The sequence below is a fragment of the Styela clava genome, chromosome 14 (genome assembly GCF_964204865.1).
Source record: "Styela clava chromosome 14, kaStyClav1.hap1.2, whole genome shotgun sequence".
NCBI lineage: Eukaryota > Metazoa > Chordata > Ascidiacea > Stolidobranchia > Styelidae > Styela > Styela clava.
The window spans coordinates 15,709,898-15,720,626 of NC_135263.1; the positions used below are offsets into that span (position 1 = coordinate 15,709,898).

Below are 10,729 nucleotides of genomic sequence, written 5' to 3' on the forward strand. Positions count from 1 at the left end.
CCTGACTTAGATTATTAAAACTTAGGGTACAATTATACAAAAACATCATTTGAGGCGCAAACAAAATTGAATAAATTTCCTTATTTTTGTAGAAGTAATAAATTCATAGGTTCTGTTTTTGGGTTCACTCTGTAATATGATATACTAATGCTTATGGTTTTTATGGTAAAACAAGCGATGCAAGTGACGGACGCGTGTGGTGAAATGAGAGAAATGAATGATACAAAAGGGACATGAAATTACCTCCTGTATGTAAACGTGACTATCATGCATATTTGTTAACAGTGATGATGACACCATTGAATTCTACAACGAGTCTCTTTTCAAGCATCTACTTCCTGGTTTACTTCCTGCTGTGAAAAAATCATTGGCCTCAAATCGATATATCGTTGGTGAACAGAACCGATAACTTTCATGTGCGATGCAAATTTAGGCTTTGTTTGCCTATCAAGAATCTGGTAGTCACGACACCAGCTTAAATTTTTCAACTCGATGTGTTTATTTCATGTTCTAATGGAGGCGACATAGAACACAAAAATACATTTTCAGCAATCAATACACACGCGGCAGATACCGCAGAGTGATATATTTTCCAGTAGTTCTTTGTTGTCACACGAATCACTACTTTGGCTGACTGTATGAGGTTCGTTATGACCTGATTTGAACAACACACTCCAATTTGGAAATATTTCAAAATTGTATATATGCCTTCAGATATCAGAAAAATAGCAAAAAGTCTTATAGCTTTATCTCTTGAAATACATAAATAACGGTCTGAATTTCAATTGTGATGTAATACCAATGTAACAATGATTTATGTTCACAACAATCCATTCCTATTTGTTAAAATTGAATTTCCAATCGATTCTCATATTGTCTTTATAATATACCCGGAGGAATGAAGTAGCAAATAACACACTGTCAGAAAAAAACTATTTATTGATTTTAGTTTCGATGCAAAATAGGAATTGCAGGTAAATGCCATGGGGAAATGTCATTTACTTAATACTCATCACGCTATAATTTCTGTTATTTGTCTTTATATTGGGGGGAGATTTCCTGAATCCAGCGACATGAAAATCGATAGTCATCGGCAAAATTTCAGGTCACAGCTAAAAGCAAACCAAGCGATATAAAAGTAGAGTAATATGCAAGCAAAATATATTCCCATTCACATCATCATCCATGTATATTCCATAAATGGAAAAAGCCATACTACTGGTCACTCACTACATTTGAGAATATGCAAAACTGCATGGTAATATATAATGAAAAAAATATATATATAAAATGGAAATAAGCAAAATACGATATGTAATATACAAGCTAATGTGAAAATTAGTTACATCGTGTCCGATTTTTGAAGATGAAATGATTGCGAAATACGAATATTACTGCATGTTATTTTCTAAAGAAAGAAAGGTTATAACAATGCGTTTATCTTATCTTGTGACGTCTATAAAACACATGTACAATATTATTTGTAAAATCGGGTATAAAGGATTGTCAAAGAAATGCATATTGGATATTTTGTAAAATTTTGCTCAATACGGTTACAAGTACATCCACACCCAAAACACAAACCCATTTACATAGCATATCAGAGCAATGCTGAACAACTGGGAAATGAAAAAGGACTAAGAACTATGTCCTAAGCCAACGGTTTCCAAACTGTGGGGCCCATGGCCCTCGCGGAGCAATTGAAAAGGGCCACAATGCCAGGCGCAAAACTGATTTTACTTTTGACTTCACAAAAAAAATCCCCATTCTTCCTAGTTTCATTGCTTGATCAGGTTATTTCACAGGTGTTTTCACTTTGTTGAGCATGAATTATTTGAACACAATGGGATTTGGAATTTACCAACCATAATAACACTATGAATGTCACTGGAATGATAGACAGGGGGCCATGAATGCTAATAGCCTCTGGAAGGGGGCCACGAGCCATGGAAGGTTGGGAACCACTGTCCTAAGCAAATAAGCTTGCGATTATATTGCAAAGAATTACCGGTATATCTAAATATCGAACAGTATTTTTGTCGTTTTGTGCTCGTTGATTGTCGAGGGTTGATGCTATGCAACGCCGCGTCATACTTGGATGGTGATTGACGAAGAACGATTTTTTATTATATTTAACAACCGATGTACGGATTGGAATAACCTCGTACCTACTGTGAGTAAACCCGCAAATACATTCGCGAAAAGTCGAGCATGCCCGCAACAATGAAATTGCTCTGTGAACAGGGCGTAGTTAAAATATAACGAACAATAAATCGTTGTGCAAATAAAGATACGAAAACCACACACAAAAAATACATAGCATGGAATGGGGTGCACGCCCAAGCAAAAGTCAACGGTATGTCAAAACAATTTAAATTTTATAACTAGTTGCCAATTTAATTTGATAATATATCTGCGCACTTTGGGAATTACCAATACCGGTACAAAAATAATTAAAAATTGATTATAATATTATTCTGGTGATCTTATTGATTGTATCCGATAATAAATATAAAAAATGTAATAGGAGTAAATTCTGTTATCGGGCACAATCTTACATTAATTAATCATTTACTAAACTATGATTTCCTTATCATGTTGTGTTTACGAAGTATCAAATTATCATGTATGTATGTAGCCACGTACATTCAGAAATGAGAATTGAAGATCAATCTCACCAAAATATATTCCGGAGGGATACTAATGGAGTCACTGAAACGCAGCAACCTCATAAAAGATTCAAAGCCAAAATCAGTCACTGTCAACTCGAAATGGGATCAGTTTTATAATCCTGTTCCGACGATAGTTATCCGAATTAAAATAAATGAGACGAATAAATTTCTCATAAAAGGATAAATCAAGCGTTGAAAATACAGTTACGATTTGGTATAACAATTAGATTTTGGAAATTTTATTCAGATCATTACCTTTAATGTTACGCTTTTGTCGGATAACTTTAAAAATTATTTATTATTGCAGGCGCTCATTTTGTATTGAATAAAAGCTTTAATCATGAAAATACCTTTTCGGAAAACAAATAAAATTTACAACTTGCCGAGATTTCAAGTCGCCGAGTGACCTCGATGAATGAAACAAAAATAATTCCTTAATGCGTGAAAACTACACGTATAATCAAAATAAAAATGAAATAATTTTTTGTCATAAATATCTGAATACGTGTTGTTGATGAAACACGAACGACGACTTTTAAGCTTGAACGGATATTATGCAACCCTGTTTATGACGCTTATTTATTTATGTCTACTTACAGCGTGATGAAAAACTTAATTAGGATTGTTTGACGACAACTCGAACTCTATCGATATATATGTCTATACCGGGTAGCGGTAACTGTTACATGGTATACATACCACAATGCATAAACTTATAATAAAAGGGCATATGATGACAATTTTTTTGTATGACGAGGCGCTGCATTACTCGGTAAAATGCAGCGATCACATAGCGTTATATACTGTGCTACTATTTCCTTCATGATTCATAATAAATGAAATTAGTGTAAAACAATGATACAGAGTTGACAGCCGGATGACATTATCATAGCAGAACAACCAACGAATCGTGTGAGAACGGGAAGTTGTATCAAATTATAAATATAATTGAATTCAACGTTTGGACATTATAATTCTAATAAAACAATCAAATAATCTATAATATTTGTAAAAAAGCAAGCAATCTCACCAAATTAGAATATACAAAATGCACAGCCATCAAAATTTGCTCCGTTTTATATAAGACAAACGAGGTTATTATTCATCTCATGGTATATTCATCAAAAAAATTACAGTACGTTCGACTGCAACAACTACCCGTTTGTTTTCCACAGCGATTTTAAACAATCAATAGAAATGTTACCCCACAATGTTATTGCGTCTTTTTCCCGTAGTGAGTAGCTTCCCCAGCTTCAACATAATTACGAGCAATAAATTTAAGAATTTCATCTAGTATCAGCACAGGAAAAGACATTTTTAGAACCATCATCCATTCGTACGAATTCAAGGGACAAACTCGGAAAACCATGGGCAAAGGACCGACGTGTAAAATCAAAAAGTGCAAACTCAGTGACAAGACAATCGACCCCATGAGCCAAATATTCTGCCAAGGTGGCATGGTGAAGATTGATTGATTTTCTGATATACTGTTCAGGGCGTTGAAAAGTTCAATAAGTACAAGTACAGAGAGGGACATCGTCATTGGATGAGAATCTACAAATATTTTGCAGTCCACTCCTTCAAACAATTCTGGATTCGAATAGCACGACATGTGGTGAGTAATCTGCCACCATGAGACCTGAGGTCCTGTTTCAGCAAACACCAACCACCAGATTGAAGCTCCAACTGTTGCAGCACCGACATAACCTCCAATTACGCAATAGCGACATAACAACCACCCATTGATCAAGGTATCTTTAGTAGATCGGGGTTTCTTGTCCATAATATTCATATCGGGCGGATTGAAACTAAGGGCGGTCGCTGGTAGACCGTCAGTTACCAAGTTGACCCACAATAGTTGGACTGGGATAAGAGCTTCTGGTACTCCTAAAGCTGCAGCTAAAAATATGCAGACAACTTCACCAATGTTGGACGAGATCAGATATCGTATAAACTGCTTCATATTGTTATAAATAGCCCTTCCTTCTTCAACAGCAGCAACAATAGATGTAAAATTATCATCTGCAAGGACCATTTCCGCTGCAGTTTTGGCTACAGCGGTACCGCTTCCCATCGCAATACCGATCTCGGCTTTTTTGAGAGCTGGAGCATCGTTCACACCGTCACCAGTCATTGCAGTCACATCACCGTTTCGTTGTAAATACCCAACTATTTTGCTCTTATGTGCGGGTTCGACTCTGGCGAACAACCGGGCTCTAAGGCAAGCTTCAAATTGTTCGTCAGGATTTAAATCATCAAATTCGCGTCCCGTATAAGCAAGTCCGTCAGTATTTTCATCTTCTCCGAATACTCCAATACGTCTGCAAATTGCTTTAGCTGTTGCTTTGTTGTCTCCCGTGATGACGATAACTCGAATACCAGCAGATCTGCACTCTTCAATCGCTTGGTAAACTTCGGTCCGTGGGGGATCTAACATTCCAACAGCTCCCACAAAAGTGATGTTAGATTCATATTTAGCAAAATTTTTAGAGTCAGTTAAATCCATATCTTCTGATAGAGCCGGGGAATCGACAGTGCCAAGCGCTAGGCAGCGCAAAGTGTCTCTACCAGTGCCATATTCCGCAATGAGATTTAGAATTTCAGCTTTGATATTATTTGTGATGGGAACCTTGTCAGATCCAACTCGTACATGGGTACAACGGTCAAGTATACCTTCGGGTGCACCCTTGACGTACATTCTGGCATCAGAATCATTAACCGCGTCACATGGAATGCAGTAGGAACTCATTGATTTTCGGTCTCTTGAAAATTCAAGCGTGAATTTTTTCGACAACCTTTCTTTTATGCTATTACAACAAGCATTAGCACGTGAACATTTTGAAATGCCATCCAGAGGAATTCCATCCACATTCATTTTTTCACACAGCACTGTAAGAGCAGTCTCTGTCGCCTCTCCAACTTTTTCGTATACACCTTTACTTTCATTGAAATCTAATGAAGAATCGTTGCACATTGCACATATAGTGGCAAGCTCTGACAAAGCCTCAAAATCTTGGACATTGACTTTTGTGTCGTCTTTTTTAACATCCCCTTTTGGCTCATATGTAGAGCCTTCAATGTGGAATTGATGAAATGATGGATTGTCGTTTTGTACTCCATCCAGAATAAACATCCGACAAACTGACATTTGGTTAGTCGTCAAGGTACCGGTTTTGTCAGAACAAATTACGGAGGTACAGCCCAAAGTTTCAACAGAGGGCAAACTCCGGACGATGGCATTCTTTTTTGCCATTCTTCGTGTACCCAAAGCAAGGCAAGTAGTGATGACGGCAGGGAGTCCTTCGGGAATTGCAGCGACTGCGAGAGCCACAGCTATCTTGAAGTAATACACCGCGCCTTTGATCCATGATCCCCCGTGAATCGGATCGTTGAAGTGACCGATGTTAATTGCCCAAACCGCTATGCAGATCAAAGTAATTATTTTCGAAAGTTGTTTACCGAACTCGTCTAATTTTTGTTGTAAGGGCGTTTTGTCGTTTTCTGTGCTGGCCATTTCATTACGAATTTTCCCAATCTCAGTTCTTTGTCCAGTTCCAACAACCACGCCCACAGCTTTCCCAGATGCGATGTTCGTACCAGAAAACAACATGTTTTTCTTGTCCTGGTTGACTGCCCGCGGGTCGGGAACAACATCTATATGTTTAATAACGCTTACACTTTCACCGGTCAAAATTGCTTGGTCGACACGAAGTGTAGTGGAACGAATCAATGTTAACCTGATATCAGCCGGGATCTTGTCGCCCACTGCCACCTCGACAATATCGCCGGGAACTATATCCTTGGCTAAAATTCGTTGAATGGACGCTTTATTCTTCCTTCTCACTTTACCCATTTCGGGTTCATATTCCTTCAACGCCTCGATTGCACTTTCTGCATTTCGCTCTTGCCAAACACCAACAATGGCATTTGCAAGTAATATCATTAAAATAACAAATGGCTCCACAAAGGCAGTAAGAGATTCCTCCCCGTCCTCAAAAAGGGCCAGTAAGAAGGAAATTATCGCTGCTAGGAGAAGTATGCGAACCAACAAATCCTCAAACTGCTCAAATAAAAGTTGCCAAACCGTTTTTTTATCTTCCGAAGGTAGCTCGTTCAAGCCATATTTTGCTCTGTTTTCTCGAACCTGAGACTCGGTCAATCCTACGTTTTCATTCACATCGAAAAACTTTTGTACGTCTTCTTTAGATCTAGCGTAAGCATCATCCATAGTTGCTTGCGTCGTCGAATAGCGAAAGCGGGCTATTTAATTTTTTGAATATAGTTTTTATTCTACCATAAACATGATTTTAACAAACTGCAACAAAAACATATAAAAAAGCTGAAATTGAATCAATTTGACTATTTGAAATGGACATTCTCTGGCAATGTTTACCTCTTCATTAATACGGGAACAAATACGTGCGTTTACGAAGTACAAAATACCCATCACTAACCATCTGCCAATGAAACGACCTGATCTTTGTTCTGGTATCCGCTTTAATGTCAGTACATAAATGATGCAGCATCCGCAGTAAAGGACAATACAAAGGTCTACTGCGGCTTACGTGTATTAGTCACCAGTGCATTTCCCGCATTATTATAAGTTATGAGGCCACCCGCGCCCTGCTGTAGACTATGATTATATGGACTGTGCGGACGCAAATTTGCGCAACAAATGAGTATTGATTTTAATCATTGGGCACCTGTTGTTCAATGTTCATTTATGTACCCTATAGGCATAATATATTTTAATCTGGAATTTTTACGTGTGGTCGGGATAATACCATAATGAATATAATGCAAGCTAATTTTTCACGAAAATCTATAGAATTAATATACAAAGTAAAGTTACTAATTCTTTTATATTGCTTTTACGAGACGAATAAACATACATACAAAGTCACTTCAATGTTATTAATTACTCAAAACTAATTACAGGCACGCTTTTGCCAAAAGTGGCCGACACTTACAACTAAAGCGCAACTTAGGTGCCAAATTGATTTGACTAACGTGCTAATTGCTGATCGTCGGGCATGGCGCGTTATGCAACAATGAAACTTTCAAATTGAACTGAAATATTCAAATATAGTGTAAACGGGAGGTGCGTATCTTATATTTGACTACCAAGCAACAAATATGTTCGGTAACGGTATCTTATAATGAATATGTAAACGATTATATCAGCTTAGCGTCCTTATTTTGTACGGTGTGTCATCAGAAAAATTCAACTACAAGCCATAGTCGATCATCAAAGCTACATTTGACATTGAATTAAGATATCAAAGAGCGTCAAAATAAAAACTCAATTCTATTTCTCGCGAGTTTTAAAACTATTGCAAAACTTTTTACAACGATCAATGAACAATCAATTACGTATATTGCGCTTTGTATTGTCTATGGGGCATCACGATAGCGCGGTTCATTGATATAATAAAAATTTCGTTTTCGTTCATTTGACGTACCTTGCGCTTGACAGGTCGTGCAAACAATAGGTCCAGCGACGTCTTACTCAGCATCAAATAAAACGTTCATTGTATACAAATTATGAAAATACAATGGGCTGGTATAACTTGGTAGGACTAAATATAGATTTCGATGCTCTAGCTTAGTTGTTGCAATCTGCTGTTATACAGGCATGCTGAACCTATCACAACTACAAATAAGTCAACAAATTCTTTCTTCGAAGTGAAACTGATTTGGAGGAAAATGCAATATTTACAAGATACATAAAACGTGAGTCGGATAAACACGGAAGTTCATCTTAAACAAATATACACAATATGTCACCGGTAGGGTTTTAACTTCAGTGACGAAGTGTAATAAGTTAAGATGTACTTTATAAATGTTTCTCATATTTTCTGCGACACGATATTCCCGCATAATGACGCGTCAAAATACAAAACACGCCGTTCCAATTGGGAATAATACCAATACAACGTGCAAAATATAGAGCCAGTACTACAATTTGAATTAAGTCCTGCATGTAATTGTTTCGCGTCTAAGTACAAGTTGCACACATCTCAAAATCGAGATATACAATCCAATTTTCGGAAATGAATACAGAAAAATGAACACGGTAAGTTCTACAAAAAAAAAACAGTCACTACGGACTAACTGACTTTCAATTTTAAACACTCGTCATGACAACGGTAGGAAGTATATATTGCATCTTACATGCTTTTTTGTTTTAGAATAGTTCTTCCACCTCATTTTACTGAACATTTTCACTGCTCACACCATAATCGTGTCATACCAAGTGAATAATTACACTCGTAATGGAGTTACAATCAATAATATTCGTATTATCGATGACAATTCAATTAACCAATACCCAAGCGAACGAGATCGATAATGGGGGCCAGGATCATATTGAGATAGCGAACAGCCAAGAAAAGACACGTTCATTGCGGAATCAGGTATTTTCAAGCTTAAGAAATGAATATTTCAGAGACTAGCCAACCTGTCAACGCTACTCTAGCAACGTATTGCTATACTTCTTGATTACATTCGCCCGATTGGTGTTTGAAGCTGCTTAAAGTGGCGGCTATCCAATTGCGAATGGATTATATATCTTTCCTTATCTCACAAATTAACAAAACCTTTGAATGGTGATTCTGCCACCTTGAAGTAATTTTACCCAAATCATAACAGCGTGTATGCAAGTGTGCAATATATTGCATATTTGCCTCCAAGCAGAATCATTCAAAGATCTGCAACAAGCCTATTGAAAATGCAAGTAATTGACATCTTTGTTCCTGACTGGTGAAACGACTTCAGTATCTGCCTTTGACAAACAATACAAAATCGCACGGCTATTTGCTCCCTACTTTGGGTCATAAAAGAGCGGTTGGTGGCAGATGTGATGTTTCTTCGAATTACGTTAGCTTCGTGTTCCTGCGATTTGATTTCTAACTTATATTCCGTATTGTCTAATATAATTGGGCTTCTGTTCAAGCTGTTTAATTTTTAATGTACTTTGCCCAGTTAATAAAAGCAGAATATTTTATTCTCGTTTACATCACTCTTGTAGACAGGTATTCCATAACATTAAGGGAACACCCTCCTCAAAGAAATATATCCGAAACACTCAACCTTCACGTTACAGACAAGAGCGTACGCTTGAATTATCATCTAAAGGCCGCGCTTAAGAATACATCTCTTAATATATTTATACGAGTAGAAGTAACTAAGCTACAAATCAATTTCATAGCTAGGCAACTCACCTTAATTTGCTGGTATGCTTCCTTCGTAATTTTTATCACTATAAACTACCGCTATTATATTTCCCATCATGATTCATATGTACAATTATAAGCTTTGCGACTATCGTGCAGCAACGAAGAGAAACGTATAGGCTACCTCACGCAAAAGCTTTTGCCACCGCGTAACGTAATGACATTTTCATTGTACTAGACGGGAAAGCGTCCATGCGTGAGTGCATTTTTTTCATTTACGGCATTTCTTGGTACAACATCAGTGGTCCCAATGCACCGTACGAAATTACTTTTCCCCGTAACGAATAAAATATAACATGTAGCTCTTTTGACCAAATGAAATATATTATAATTTGTAGTAATTTTATCTTTGAGCATTTAATATTATTTTAGTCGACATAAGTTATCTTGTTGTGTTTACAACGTGAACACGTTGAACGCTTTACATTACGTCAATATACAACGTATCAAATAACATTGCGCAGTACGTCGAATACATAGAGAAAGATTATTTATAGAAAATTGAATAACGATTATAAAATAGTAAGTAGCAGACGTAGAGCGAATGAAAAGTGAGTTATATCTCGTTTATACAAAAAAACGACAATTTACAACAATGCTATATTATTGTTGCTTTGTGCTAATTCAGTCGGTCATTCTTATTTATCCAGCCAAACAATTTTACAGATCTACAGATTATCACTTTACATTACATGTTGAATTATTTAGTATATCTATCTGTACGAACTAGCCGCTGTCTCGAATCGTCCAGAAAAGGGAAAAAAGTTTTTCATTTCAAAATTTACTTTTATAGGTTCTACGTACGAATAAGATATTCTGATT

At 36.8% G+C, this 10,729-nt stretch overlaps 1 pseudogene across 1 annotated transcript; it reads right to left on the reverse strand.

Moving 5' to 3' along the window:
* Nucleotides 1-921: 921 nt before the first annotated feature.
* Nucleotides 922-9,914, reverse strand: LOC120340457 (sarcoplasmic/endoplasmic reticulum calcium ATPase 1 pseudogene; annotated as a pseudogene). Its single transcript, XR_013480434.1, has 2 exons — nt 9,896-9,914; nt 922-6,987 (listed from the first exon to the last, which is right to left on the reverse strand). The product of XR_013480434.1 is annotated as a sarcoplasmic/endoplasmic reticulum calcium ATPase 1 pseudogene (transcript).
* Nucleotides 9,915-10,729: the final 815 nt, after the last annotated feature.